Source organism: Lycorma delicatula, chromosome 5 (assembly GCF_047948215.1).
Source record: "Lycorma delicatula isolate Av1 chromosome 5, ASM4794821v1, whole genome shotgun sequence".
NCBI classification, from domain to species: Eukaryota; Metazoa; Arthropoda; class Insecta; order Hemiptera; family Fulgoridae; genus Lycorma; species Lycorma delicatula.
Window position 1 is genome coordinate 165,117,628 of NC_134459.1, and position 14,267 is coordinate 165,131,894.

At 29.3% G+C, this 14,267-nt stretch overlaps 1 protein-coding gene across 4 annotated transcripts in view; it reads right to left on the bottom strand.

Moving 5' to 3' along the window:
- LOC142325561 (nucleolar protein 6-like) overlaps nt 1-14,267 on the bottom strand; it is a 102,824-nt gene that overhangs the window by 67,483 nt on the left and 21,074 nt on the right. For 3 of the 4 annotated variants that reach the window (XM_075367453.1, XM_075367454.1, XM_075367462.1), the window contains one exon: nt 3,558-3,729. The gene's annotated coding sequence lies outside the window, so the exon portion shown is untranslated. Of the gene's footprint in view, nt 1-3,557; nt 3,730-4,000; nt 4,087-14,267 lie in introns of those variants that run through there. The other variant, XM_075367455.1, reaches the window with a different exon arrangement.

Genomic DNA, 14,267 nt, shown 5'->3' on the forward strand with positions numbered 1-14,267 from the left:
ATCAACAGTTTAAAAAAACTCATACAGGTATAAAAATTGGGGTTTCTACCTTTGCTGCTTTTCATCCTGTTTTAGCAGGTGGTATTGGAACTCATAGTGTATATGTGTATGTTATCGATCAGAACATGAAATTAATGTTTGAAGGATATAAATAAAATTATTTAACAAAAGAGTGCTGCAATTATTTCATTTCTAAACACTCTGAGGCACAAATTATTTGTAGTAAAATTTGTTATATTGGCGAGAGTAAGAATTGTCAAGATTATGACAATTTTAAAAACATTCAAGATTCAATATTTGTTGAAAATTCTGTGGACAAAATAACTTTTAACCAATGGATATCAACTGATCGTTCAAATTTATAAACAGTAGAGAACACAGAAGATTTTATTGAAAAATTATCAATTCTCGTTCCCCATTCATTCGTTGCTTCTCAGCAAACTTCTTAAAAATCTAAAAACTGTAAATGCATCCTGAATCTTTATTACATTATGTGACTTTGCTGAAAATTATTCATTTAAGCTACAAAATGAAACCCAAGGATCACTGGAACAATCAACAGGCTACAACTCATTCTTTCGCTATTTATTTTAAAAGCCAAGAATATGCAGAAAATGTTAATGATAATTTAGTTGTTCTGTCTGACTGCCTTAAGAATGACAAAATATCAATTCATCTATTTAAAAAAAAAACTAAGACAATTTTTAAAAGAAAAGTATAATATTGTGAATTAACTAATTTACTTCTCAGATGGCTCAGTAGCACAATATAAAAATCGTAAAAATTTTGTGAATTTAATATATCATAAGGATGACTTTGGTGTTGAGGCAAAATGGCATTTCTTTGCCACATCACGTGGGAAGAATGCATGTTATGGTCTTGTGGTACTCTCACAAGATTAGCAACAAAAGCAAATTTACAATGCCCATATCAAAATCAAATGACAGCAGTCGCTCAGCTTTATGATTGGGCTCAGTCAAATATTAAAAATATGAATTTCATATTTGTTTCAAATGAAGAGTATTAGATAGAAGAAAAGTATTTAGCACCTCGTTTAGCAAAAGCGGTGGCGATCCCAGATACTCAAAAGTTGCATGCTTTTCTACCAATCAGGAAAGGGTATCTTAAAACAAAAATTATTTACAAAAATGAAGAATGTGAATAATATTTCATAAAACATTTACATGAAGGAGAGTTCTGCATGAAACAGAAATTGGTTTTCCTTAACTTTCTAATATAAAAAATTCTGTCACGTGCACTTATAATGGTGCTTAGTGGCTGGCTTGTGTATTATCTACAAATTAATTGACAGAAGAAGTGGAAGTAAGTTTCCTTTACCTCCTTCTTATGTTTTTCCAGCACAGTGATATTCTAATATTACCTTGACAGGAAGCACTAACAAAAGTTAGTCTGAAAACTGCTGCTGGACATTATCTGGAAAAGAAACTACTCAGGCAAATGAAAAAACTACAGCGAAATTATAGGTATTTCAAATAAGCACGTTAACATTCTTTTAAAATTTAACTTAATACTAATGTTATTGGTATAATTTTTAAGAAGCAATAATGAAGGCCAATGAAAATATCAGATTAGATATATTAAATCATTATTATAAAAAATCATTTTTAAGAAACATTACTTTCAAAAATTAATCAGTACATTAGCTTTAATCAATACATAAGTGTATTTTATCAGACTACTGTTAAAATTAATGCAAATTCAAATATTTATTAAAAACAACAGCTACTGGAATGAAACAGTTAATTTAAGAAATACATAAAACTTAAATTAGAAATTTTTATTGATTTGCCTTACTTTTTGTATATTGTGTAACATTTTAAGATGGTCGAAACATCCAAATCATAAATTCCATAACTGTAATTATTTAAAGACATACATTATTGTATTTTAATTATTAGTCGTACAATTATTACTTATATTACTGTAGCTTCTTGAATTAGCAGAAGTGAGTCTTGAGAATTATATTTTATACATAATTTATTTTACACTTGAGTTTTTTTAGATAATTTAAATACGTATGAGATTTATTATTTTACTTAAAATTATTAACTTAATTTCACTTTTAAGCATAATGTGTAATAATTTTCAACCTCATTTTGACTTAATTAATATTCATTGCGGTCTTGTTATAAAACTATTTAGAAACAACTTTAAAAAAAAGTAAATTTTGCTAAAACAATGGTATACATTTTATTTTTTATCTCCTGATCCCAAAGCAGTCCCAGTTTCAAATTTTCTCAACTGTTTCATAGTACAATGATGAATAACACATTTTTTATTAAAAAATTGAAGACCTGTTTTTTCTGAAATTTAAGGTCAAATGTCAAAGGTGGTGACCATGAAATACAAATTTATGTAAACATAGGCTAATTGAATATTACATTAAAAAGCATCATATAAGCTTAAAAATAAGACCAAGTTTATTATTTTACCTAATAAATAACAATGTTATGTTGACCTAACACTACTGCTACCACTTGCCATTTTCCAGCAAATTTGAAGGGCTGTAAAAACAAAACAGTTAATGATAAGAGATCTGAAATTCAGTATTTTCTCATAATTCTATCAACACTTAATTCATATCAAATTTCATGAAAATCCCAGTTGATCAGGTTGTGGACCTTGTTGATTTTTAACATGGAATGACCTGGCATCCTTCCATACCAATATATCTTATCCCTGACAGTTGAAAAAGATTTTCATGGTAGCTGTCACAGTACCAGAGTATTGTGTCACACAATACTCAAACTTAATCTTTAACATAGGACAATCTGAGACTGTACAGCTAAAATAGGTACACTACTACTGTATAACAACACTGTAACACAAAGAATCTTCAGCAAAGCTGAGAGTGGACAATTTTCCAACACCCAGTCTATAGCCCTTATCTGATCCCCTTCATATTTCTACTATGTTTTAGCATCAAAAATTTACCACTGTGGTATCAAATTTAAGTCAGGTAATGAAGTCATGTATGAAAATTGCAACATCATGTTCCTAGATTCACTTTAAATCATGAATTTCTCACGAAGACAACTTACAAGGTAACCATGTTGAGAAAAGTAGATATATTACTTTCCAAAACGTACTTATTTTTATAAAAATTAAAATTGGAAAAGCAGTAGTTAGAAAACTTATTTTATGAGTTCTTTAATAAAATGAATAAGATTCTTTTAAAAGAAATTTCTTACGCTCTCAGTATCTTCTTTAGGAACGTAATATAATAAATACATTTCTAATTAAAACATATCAATATATAGCATTATTTCTCTATATTGTTCATAATTGACCCAGTAACAATAATAATTGTTTATTTAGAAAACTACAGGCTGACACCCAGTAACAGTTACAGATGGATGAAATTTTGTAACACGTGCAAAATACCATGCCTGACCAGGATCCAAACCTGAACCTTTGAATCAAACCTCCAGAATGAATTAAAAATATTTAAAATAAGAAAATTATTTTGAATCATTAGCCATAAAATAAATATTACACAGCTAATAAACAGTTTACAAAAAATATAGTTAACAAACCTCGTCAATTTTTCTCTTTGTTATCTCCACTACTGCTGTTTCAATTTCGTTTTCAACTTCAAATTGCAATTCTTCATCACGATCTAAATCGAATTCTTTAACTTCACCCTCTTATTCCTCATCAACCATTGTCACTGGGTTACTTTAGAAACTTAGCAAGTCAGTAAGCTACCTGTAAAAACACTGATTTCTAAAAATAATAACTACTTTTAAAACAAGAAAAAAGTTTATACTACCGAAACTAGGGAAAAAATTTTTAGAATATTTTTCACTACATTAGAAAGATTATTATATAAAAATTATACATTCCAAACATAAAATTCAAACGTTATTAAATTCCAAATATCAACAGAACAATATTACAAGTAAGTTTAACGTTATTAGCAATTGTAAACATAAGTATTTGTAAAAAAAAAAGCATTTAATACACTCAAAAATGCTACCATAAAAAATTAATTCTAGCCAGTGTAATTCGATTTACAGAAAAACTTAAATAGCTTGTTCCACAAATTGCAACGCGATCAAACTAACCTATAACATTGTAATACGTCAAATACTTTAACCTACAAATGTTTCACGTGCACAGACGTAAAATTTCCCTGTGAGAGAAATATTGTATAATATTTTTCACATAATATTTCTGATTTTTTTTGTTTTTTAAAATTATGACAAATTTTAAAATGAGAATTATTTCTTAAGCCTGAAAAACGGGTATTAATAATGTATTTTACAGTCCACCTCAGTGTTAATCGTCTACAATCTTTTTTTAAGCGTGTGAATCATATGCTGTTTACTTTAAACCTATTTATTTATTATTATAACAAAATTACATTATAAGTGCTGACAAATAAGAAACAAACAAATTGTTATTTGAAAAATAAATACTCCTGTCTTTAGTCAGTACATATATAAACTGGTTTAGTTTTTTACTCGACTGCCCAAAAAGGAGGAGTGTAATGTATTTAGGGTGTACGTATGTTCCTCCGAAGCAGCTCAACCGCTGAACCGATTTAGATGTACGACCCCACGTTGGTGTCCCTACGTTACCGGAAGTCCCACACGCTATATATATATATATATATATATATATATATATATATCTTATGTTGAAATAAATTTAAACAATCGATCAGATGAATGAGAGATTTTTTAATAACACGCATGTTAACGCTTCATTCTAAAGCTCGTATCCATACGTATGAAGTCGTATTGCTAGTTGTTTACACAACTCTCCAAAAAAGAATGTAATGTGTATTTATTAGGGTGTACGTATTTTTATTTTTGTTCCATTGTAATAGCTCAACGGCTGAACCTATTTGGATGTAAGACTCGTTGAATTCCTTACATTTCTGGAGTGTCATAAGCTCATATTTATATAAATGTACAAACACAAACATATATATAGAAGATTACCCGTGCGGACAAGAATATTACAAAATTTTACTTTTTTTAAATTCGTCCGGAAGATCTCGCGAGCAAATAGTACCTAAGCAAAAAAAAAAAAAAAAAAAAAATTAAAGATCTCGCAGGAAAAAGTATCTAAGCTCCGACACTTTCTTGAGTGGTCAGAAAAAGGACTGTGATAAAATGCATTAGTGAATACGTGTAAAAAATAAAATTCTCCCTAACATGATCCTTCCACGTCAAACGGCGATAAAGGTAAAAGCCCAGTTACCGTACCGTACCGAGTTGAGGTATCCTGACACCGAGATTATGAGATTTGGTAACATTTTAATGGTTGTTTATGTTTATAATTCTGATTATGTATTTCACGAGCGAAGTCGTGACCGGGAAATCTGAAAATAAATTAATGGGTCCTATCTACCCAAACGATTGCTCTGAAGCAATTACAATACACTGAGAGTTTCTGTAAATTGAACAGGCTCTAATTTTTATTTATCATTATTATTATCACAAGCATAAGTTTAATGAACATAGGAGGTCCACGAACACAACCCTGATCGGCTGAACATCCCCTGACCGCGACGGGAAACGCAAATATATATATAAAACTATCACCATGAAAGATGGTTACCTGGAAAATTACACTGTAAGCTATAAAAAAAAACTATTAGGCTTTTAATAATAGTATAGTAGAGAAAAAAGAAACTAGAAATGAATCGGTAAATAAATAATAAAACCCTCAATGCCTTGATTATCGAAATATAAGTAAAATGGTGTAATATTTGAACTAAGCTCTAAACTCTTCATATATAAAACGTTGTCACCTGCACGCTCTTTAGTTATCTTGTATTAGTAATTAGCCTATATTAAAGAGCAATTTTTTCACTCGCATCACGCCTAACGCGTTCAGAATACGCTCATTTGAAAATTAAATGCGAATTTCAAAACCCGTACCCACATGTTTCCGATTTCGACCGCTAAGAGGAAAATTCTATTTGCGTCTTTTTTTAACAGTATAAAAACAATATTAAATAAAAAAAAGATGTTAATAAATATCCATCATTCAAAAAAATAAACTGACTCAAAAACAACTAAAATATGTGTATATTAATGTACATGGCTATAGATATTCACGAATTCACGTACACCGAGTACAATTATGTATTATTACAATGTATAATAATACAATATAAACGTACAGGAAAAAATACCCGTAGATACAAGTATACTCGTACCAGTGCCGGATTTACCTTGGACAAGGCCCCAAGCAAATCGATATTTTTGAGGCTCCCCTCAAAAATGGTTTCCATAATAAACCAATTTTAAAATATACTGTCATTATAATCTATCCTATAAATATAAATGAAGCTTTTACATAATTGAAGATAGCAATTACAATTATACATAAGTTATAAAAGTAATACATAAAGTATTATAAATATATTCTTTATTTTTTGTTAATTTTACTTTTATTTTTCAAAATTTTTTACTTCGAGGCCCCTGTCAAAGTGAGGTCTCAAGCAACTGCTTGTTTTACTTTATGGTAAATCCGTCACTGACTCGTACAAGTAAATATATAAATATTTTCACATGAATGTTGTAATTAATTGAAGTACCAGTCTACGGCGCTTCCACTAAAAGTCGATAAAAACCTAGAGTTCAAATAAAAGATTTAAGGGATCTGAAGAGTTTTTATTAATAAGTTTTCGAATTGGGAACAGCCACTGAAAATATTACATTTTTTATGATAATAGTATTGGATTAAAATATTTTATTTATCAAAGAGAAGGTAATTGAAATTTTAAAGCGTTTTTATATGATAATAAAAAAAAAAGATTAAATGTTCTGTTAGATAAGAGTACGCTGTGAAACACTAGAAAATTAGCCTATATATACGACACTATATATTAATACGACACGAATGCCAGTTATAATTTTCTGTTAGTTTTATCTGTGTGTGAACCAGTGACTGAAGAAAGTGTTGTCTAAAAGAAACCGTACTTTAAATATATCGTTTTAAAAAGTTTTGTAAGTTTGAAAGTGCATTAAAATTATCGTTAGACGTTTTAAGGTACCTATTTTATAATCTAATGTATAGACACTTAAAACATACACGTAAAACATTTTCTATAGTTTTTATTTTTAATCCTTTATCCAGACATAAACACTTCTTTAATACGACTAACTTCATTTTGTCCTATGTAAAGTAAAATTCTACCATACAAATATATGTAACAAAAAATTCCTTTATTTTAACGCTAAATTTTGCCATTATAACACAAAAATTAAACAAGAATGGTTGGTTATATGATGCAGAACGACAATAGCGATCAAATAATTGAAACACAAATGATTACTACTAAAAAAGAAAAGAAAATATTATGAAAACTTTTAAGGTCCAAAATAAAAAAATATCAAAACATATTTGTATCAAATAAAATTTACCAGAAATTTTAAAAAATAACGGACTCTATAAAAAGAAGAAGAGATCAAGCTTTTACAAACACTTAAAAGTAAGAATGGAGGACAACTGATTAACAAAAACAATCTTCAATTAATTATTTTTCTAAATTAAAAATAAAAAAAAATAACTGGTTTAGAGAAATCATATAAGATCTAAAGCAATTAAATATTAAATAAAATAATACATTACAAGAGTTTTCAAGATAAAACAAAAGGAAAATTTTCCGAAAATAGTGAGACGAAGTTGGTAAAAGAAAAAAAAAGTGTGTGTGCGCGTGTGAGGGTAAATTAAAATAAAATTTAACCATTACTTATTTTGAAACTAATACTGGTGGTTTCCATTGAAAACAATTGTTTTTTCACTCATCAATTTTTTTTTTGTATCGGTACAAAGTACAAAATAATTAATTTATTGTTGGCGCACAATCAAATTATTATCTATTAAATTCTTCCGCATAAAAATATAAAATAAAAATTCAACAGAAGACAATTAATAACAATGAGTTTTAACAAATAAATAAAAAAATAGGAATTTATAAAACAACTTGTTCTGATTGATTCATCAGCTATTGAAGATAAATGGAAGAAAATGTGTATAATCTTATGTCTCTGTATATATCTTATGGTGTAAGTGCATACTAAGAAAGGATCTTTTGAAATTTCAAGTTTAAAGGGTTAAAATGGGGTAAGATTAAGTTTTACAATTCTTTGAATTTCTTGGTAACAAATGAAGTTATCAACTTGATTTTTAATGTGTGTAATTTTCATATGAATATCTAAATTTTCCAGATATTTCAAAATTCGACCTTGAAAGAGGTGGAGCAATATAAAAATGTTCAAAGAATGATTTCTCAATTGATTGATTAATATTTATTTTCGAATAAGTACATTCAGATAATTAAAAATGATAATTTAAAGAAAAATAAATCACTTTTGCCAAATTAATCGCTTTTCAATATCGGCTTATATCTTAGAAATGTGGGTGTACAGAATTTAAGATTAGACAACGTTGAATTTCTAATAAAACAATCTACAATAAAAGAATTATATTAAAACCAGTAAAAAAAATTTCATTACTCACATAATAAGGACTCTCAGTTAGGAACTCAAAAAGTGTCCTATATCACAAAAAAACGGTTTTATATTTTTAAATTTACCATGAATTAAAATTATTTGACTAACTTACGTTTGCATTACAATAATTTGTTTTACTTTTTCTACTTATACGTGTACGTTTCAAAAATTTATTAGCTTTTATTAACCTTTGTCAGTATGGGATATAAAAACGAAATAAAAAGTGTTTTAAAACAAAGGGAATTTCTTTTTTGTTCATCTCAAAATGATATTGGAGCCTTATTTAAATATAAGATTTGAAAGTTAATAATAATATATAAATCTTACGTTTGTTTTGTTCGCAGCCAGCTTTATCCATAACGCATTTATTACCAAAAGTTATCGGTTTGTTTGATCCATCACTTGCACATATTGGTGTATAATCCGTAGTACAAGCAGTAGCACATTTTGGTTTTGGTTGTGTGTGTGTGTGTGTGTGTGTGTGTGTGTGTGTGTGTGTGTGTGTGTGTGTGTGCTCGTTTTAATTTTTTCTCTAATGTAGTGGTCACTTGTCGACTTTACGTATTTATTCTTTTTTTATTAATTTTATTTTTTTTAGTAGGCGATTTCAGTATTAAAAACTCTTTATGAGTTTGTGGAAGTTTAGCGGTGAATAAATTTCTCAGTCTCCCATTGGAGCAGCTCCCCAACATTACCGTCGAGGTTAAAAAAAAAATTATTAATATACTGGAGAATCCCGTTGGGTTCGAAGCGTGGGGCCAACATTGGAAGTGCGGATGTAGACAAGAATCATGAGGTCCTGCTTTAATAGTACCGTAAGGTGAGATCAGCATTCCATGTTGTAGACAGAGAAGGATTTATTGGGAATCCCCGCAAGGAAGAGTCCCATACTATCTTGGGGTTCGAGACCACACGGTACTTAAAATAATTTTCTCTTCCTCCGACGGAAAAAAAAGTAAAAAAAAAGGGTTTGATTCTTGACAAGGATGTCGCGTTTTTTAATCATATATATGATCCAGAATTTGAACAAAATTTAAAAATAAAATCAGCTTTAGAAACCACCTTAAAAATTAAAAATATAGTGATTTGTAAAATCAACAGTCATTTGTAAACAACGCAATACACTAACAAGATCCACTCACATTGGGATGAGAATGATTGTATTTGTTTATAAAAAAAAAGCTGGCGAAGGTTTCTATAATTTTCGGTTTTGATCTTGACAGATTTTTATTTCAAATACGTCATATGGTTTTAAAGGATGTTAATGACTGAATTACTAGACTACAATTGCGAAAAATATCAAAACGTTTGGTAAAAAATTAGGGTATAATTTGATCCTTTGATCAAACCGACTCCACTCCTCATTTTCACGTAAACCAGGCACGGATAGTAGTTATTCTTGAGATAAGATGTTGTTTATGGAGAAACTTAAGACTCAAGTAGAGTCTAGAATAGATTAAATTTAATTCGTTTTAATTTAATTTCTTTTTATTTAATTTTATTATTTGAAATTTACTAATTTCCAAAATTCAATATTTATCCCACCACCATCTCGGAACACACATAATACTAAATTTTTATTTATACCTCTTTTCTTGTCTTATAGTGTCCTTTAAAATGATGTATCGCACAAAGGATGTTAACCGTTTAAAATATTTGTTACAACCCATGAAGTGCCTCAAAAAAGGAGTTAAAATTCTATTTTTCGTCAAAAGTTAAATCGGTTGACCGATACCTAATCCTGAAAGTTACAGTATTTTCTATAATTTTGTTTTCTGTAAAATGCCTTCAAAAAAAAAATCGTTTTTTCATGATACCTAACCTCTTAACAAATTTTGAAAAAATTATGATCGGTGCCACGTATATAGAAGTTTTTTAGCCAAATTTTAAGAAAACCTGAGAACGGCCTTATCGGACGAACTTTTAAATTTAATAATGAAAAACAAAGATAACAACTTGTTTTACAAATTAGAAAAATTTCATTGTACTAAAGATTTTTACTTCCTTAAAAAGTATTGCGATCGAAAAAAATTTCGGTTTTCAGATTTCAATGAAAAATGGAAATATCCATTTTGACAATCCCTGATCTATTTTGAATAATTCTGGCGTGACATCTGTACGTACACACTTTTATATGTCGCATAATTGAAAAACGATTAGCCGTAGAATGTTGAAATTTTGGATTTAGGACTGTTTTTAACATCTAGTTTTGTACCTCCTCTTTTGATTGCAATCGACTGGAACAGAAGCGTCTAAAAAAGCCCAAAATAAAAAAAAAACAAATTGGATTTTGGACTTTTCTTAAATGCAGTAATAAGATCTCATCGAGAGCTTTTCAACGATATATCATAAACGGTATTTATCTTCATCGGCTGTAGAGTTACAGTCAAATAATATTTTAATTAATGAAATATTTGGTCTTACAACGGGAAGGCACATCTATTCGAATCCGACTTCATTTTTTTAAAACTTTTTTAATTTAAATATATTGATTTATTACTAATTATAAACCTCTGATTGTAAAAAAACTTTTGCTATAAATAGTAATTCAATAACGATAAAAAAAATCAGAAGTTATTAATGAAATACTAGGAAACTTTTATGTACTTTTAAAAATGCGTGTATGGAATTTAACAGGCGTACAAGGAAGTTATGTGGTGTCCACATCAGATTTTTTAAAAGTTAAAAAGGGGTTGTACTAAGCGTATCAAATTTCGGGATGAGTATTTTGAAAAAAAATTCTAAATTTTGTGTTTATTAATTATTAAGATAATAATAATTAATATATTTTCTTTTATCATATTTTGACGCGTTTCGGAATTACTTCATCGTTAAAATTTATTGTACCGGTACTTTTATAAATTGCTGCTAGGCTGTATATAACATTTAGTCAACGCCGTTTCCTTTATTTGACATTATGTCTTATCAATTATGATATCTTTATCAAGTAAAGGGGAGGACGTCGACTAATTATATAAAGACTAACAGAAAATTAAAAGAACCAGTAAAATAAGTTTTGACGATAGAATTATCCGGAAATGTGTCAACGTAAAAAATGAAGTAAAAAAAAGTTACGCAATACTCGACGTAGAAATTTTTGGTTTTGTTTGATATTCAGGGAAATAAACGAACGATCCCAGTAGGTGGTATACCAGAAAACAGATGTTCAGTTTCTTATCTATTTAGAAGACGAACCGGTTGCTTTATAATGAACATCGATACTTTTACTGAAAGTAATTACTATGTAGAGCCATTGTACAGCTCAGGAATACAGATTATTAAAAAAAAATTCATAAATAACAGTAAAGAAAAAATTATAAATATACGCTACCTGGTGTTCTCGTAGGTAAATTACCGCATACGTTATGCAGGTAGGATTTAAAGTAGTACTTCAAAGTACATTAGAAAGGTCCACGGTACATTTTGTATGTAATATACGACTGTAATATACATCATAAGTGAATGATGATAGGTTTGTTAACAGGCGGTACAGCGGCCGATTAATTCATGATGTCGACTACATCTATTTGCATATCACACAAATGTCGCTTTAGGGTTTACAGTAAAGAGCATTTTCAGCTCAGTGAACAATCAAAGTGTACGTAAATGTTATGATTTCTAAATACATTTTTCAAATGAGATTTTTTTTATAAATAAGCTTACAATCGATATAAAACATATTTTTATTTAGTTATTTAACAGATAAAATGTAAAATACTTAAAGAAAAAATTAAAAATAATTTGACGTTGATATGCTATCGATTCAAATTTGTTAATAGATGCATTTTGAGGCGTCAATTGAATATTTGTTTTAGTAGCGCGAAGACATAATAACAATGTTTTCTGACCGCTGTCTATTTAGCAACGTGTGTTTGTAGGTCTGGCAACTCTGCACCCAACTAGTATTATGGTGAAGTGAGGAAAGGGGAACCCCCTTCCACAGTTCGTCAACATACAACCGTTCAAGGTTACACAGTTTTGAGCATCCCTTATTATACATTACTGTATTTTATAAAATTATAACTTAGCAAAAATATAAAATTAAACCCTTTAACACTACAAACGTTTTCATCACCGACGTATTTATTTTTTTATTTATTTATTTTCTATTTATTTTTTTATATTTATTTATATTATTTCAATCGAAATAATATAATTAACTTACAAGCATTTTTTCAATATTTATATTTAAGTCAAATATTGAATTCAAGACCTGTCACTTTTTTAGCAGATTATGTGAAAATCACATCCAATTTTTTTCTTATATGTGATGAATGGCCTAAAGAGTGGGGGGCAACACGCATAAGAAAAAATTGGCAAAAACATCAAATTTTTAATTTGAAGCTACGACTTTCACATAATCTTACAATCAAATTATTTTTTACTTTCTAAAAAAAAGAGTGGTGTTTTAAAACTTTTTTTCATATTTTTAATATATTTTTGTCATTGTTTTTCTTCATAAAATAATGAACTATAACCAAAAAATCCTTTTCGGCACGCCGGAAAGCGGAGTAGATTTCGACGGTGTTAAGTAGGGTAGGGGATAAAAAAAGATTTCCACCTTAAATTTAAGAAAAACTTCAAATTTACTCGACGGTTACATGTGAAAATAAGTTTTATATGTTTAGCATACTACAAGCCCCATCTTCTTACAATTCTAGCAACATTTTGTTCATCTCTTGCCGTAAGGGTTGGTCATATCAAAAATTGTTTCGTACAAAAGTTTTAGGTAATGTTTAGAGGACTAACGATTACTTTAACCGATTCCACACTGCGCCTATTACGGGAGATATATGATATTTTGTCTTCGAAACCTCATTTTTTCACCCCCTGGGCCAACGGTTGGTTATATCAAGAAACTTTACTAAGATAACTTTTAGGCCCTTATCCAAGGAATAGTAGGAACTTCAGACGAATTCGATATTTTACTTAATAAGAAAGTTACAACGATATTTTGTTTTTTCGAAAAATCCCCCCATTTCCACCCCCATGGTCCGATTTTACACATTAAAAAACTTGACCAAGATTTTGGGTCGTTATACTTTACGTATCAATTTGAAAGTGATTGGCGCAAAATTACAGCAGTTATCGTGTCCACAAGGAAGTGAAATATATATACATATAAATGTATGCATAAAATTTTGAACTGACGATGGTTTTGGGGTCTGGGGGTTGTGAATCGCAAAGATATGTCGAAATTTTCCAGAGGTCGAATCATTGTACCCATTACAATAGGAAGCTTTCTTATGAAATCTACCTAAAAGTAGACACCGGAATGTACCGATCCCTAGCTGAAAATCCCGACTCGTTAGTATCAATTCCTACAGTTAAATTTCTAATTTAACTTTCGTTATATCAATTTTCATCATTCAAAAAAAAATATTTTACACAAGAGCTAACCAATTTTGGACACCTAATAATCCCATTCCAAGACGCCGCCCGCTAGGGCAAACCGCCCAAAGGGCCTAGCTACGGAGACGTGCCTGAGGCATGCCCTGCAGCTAGTGAATATATACAAAAACGAAGTATAAAATGTCTAAACAAATATAGATTAAACTTCACACATTACTTTATGTTGTTATTAATAAAAAATAGACGTGTCTCTCTCTCTGAGCGCGCGCGCGTGTGTGTGTGTGAGAGGGGGGGTGCGCGCGCATTTGCATTGGAGATGTGCTTACTGTATATGTAGTAATCAGCTAAGTTTGATAAATTTAGAAATAGTGTAATCATATCATTACCCCTTTACATACCGTCGCTAATATTTTTTAT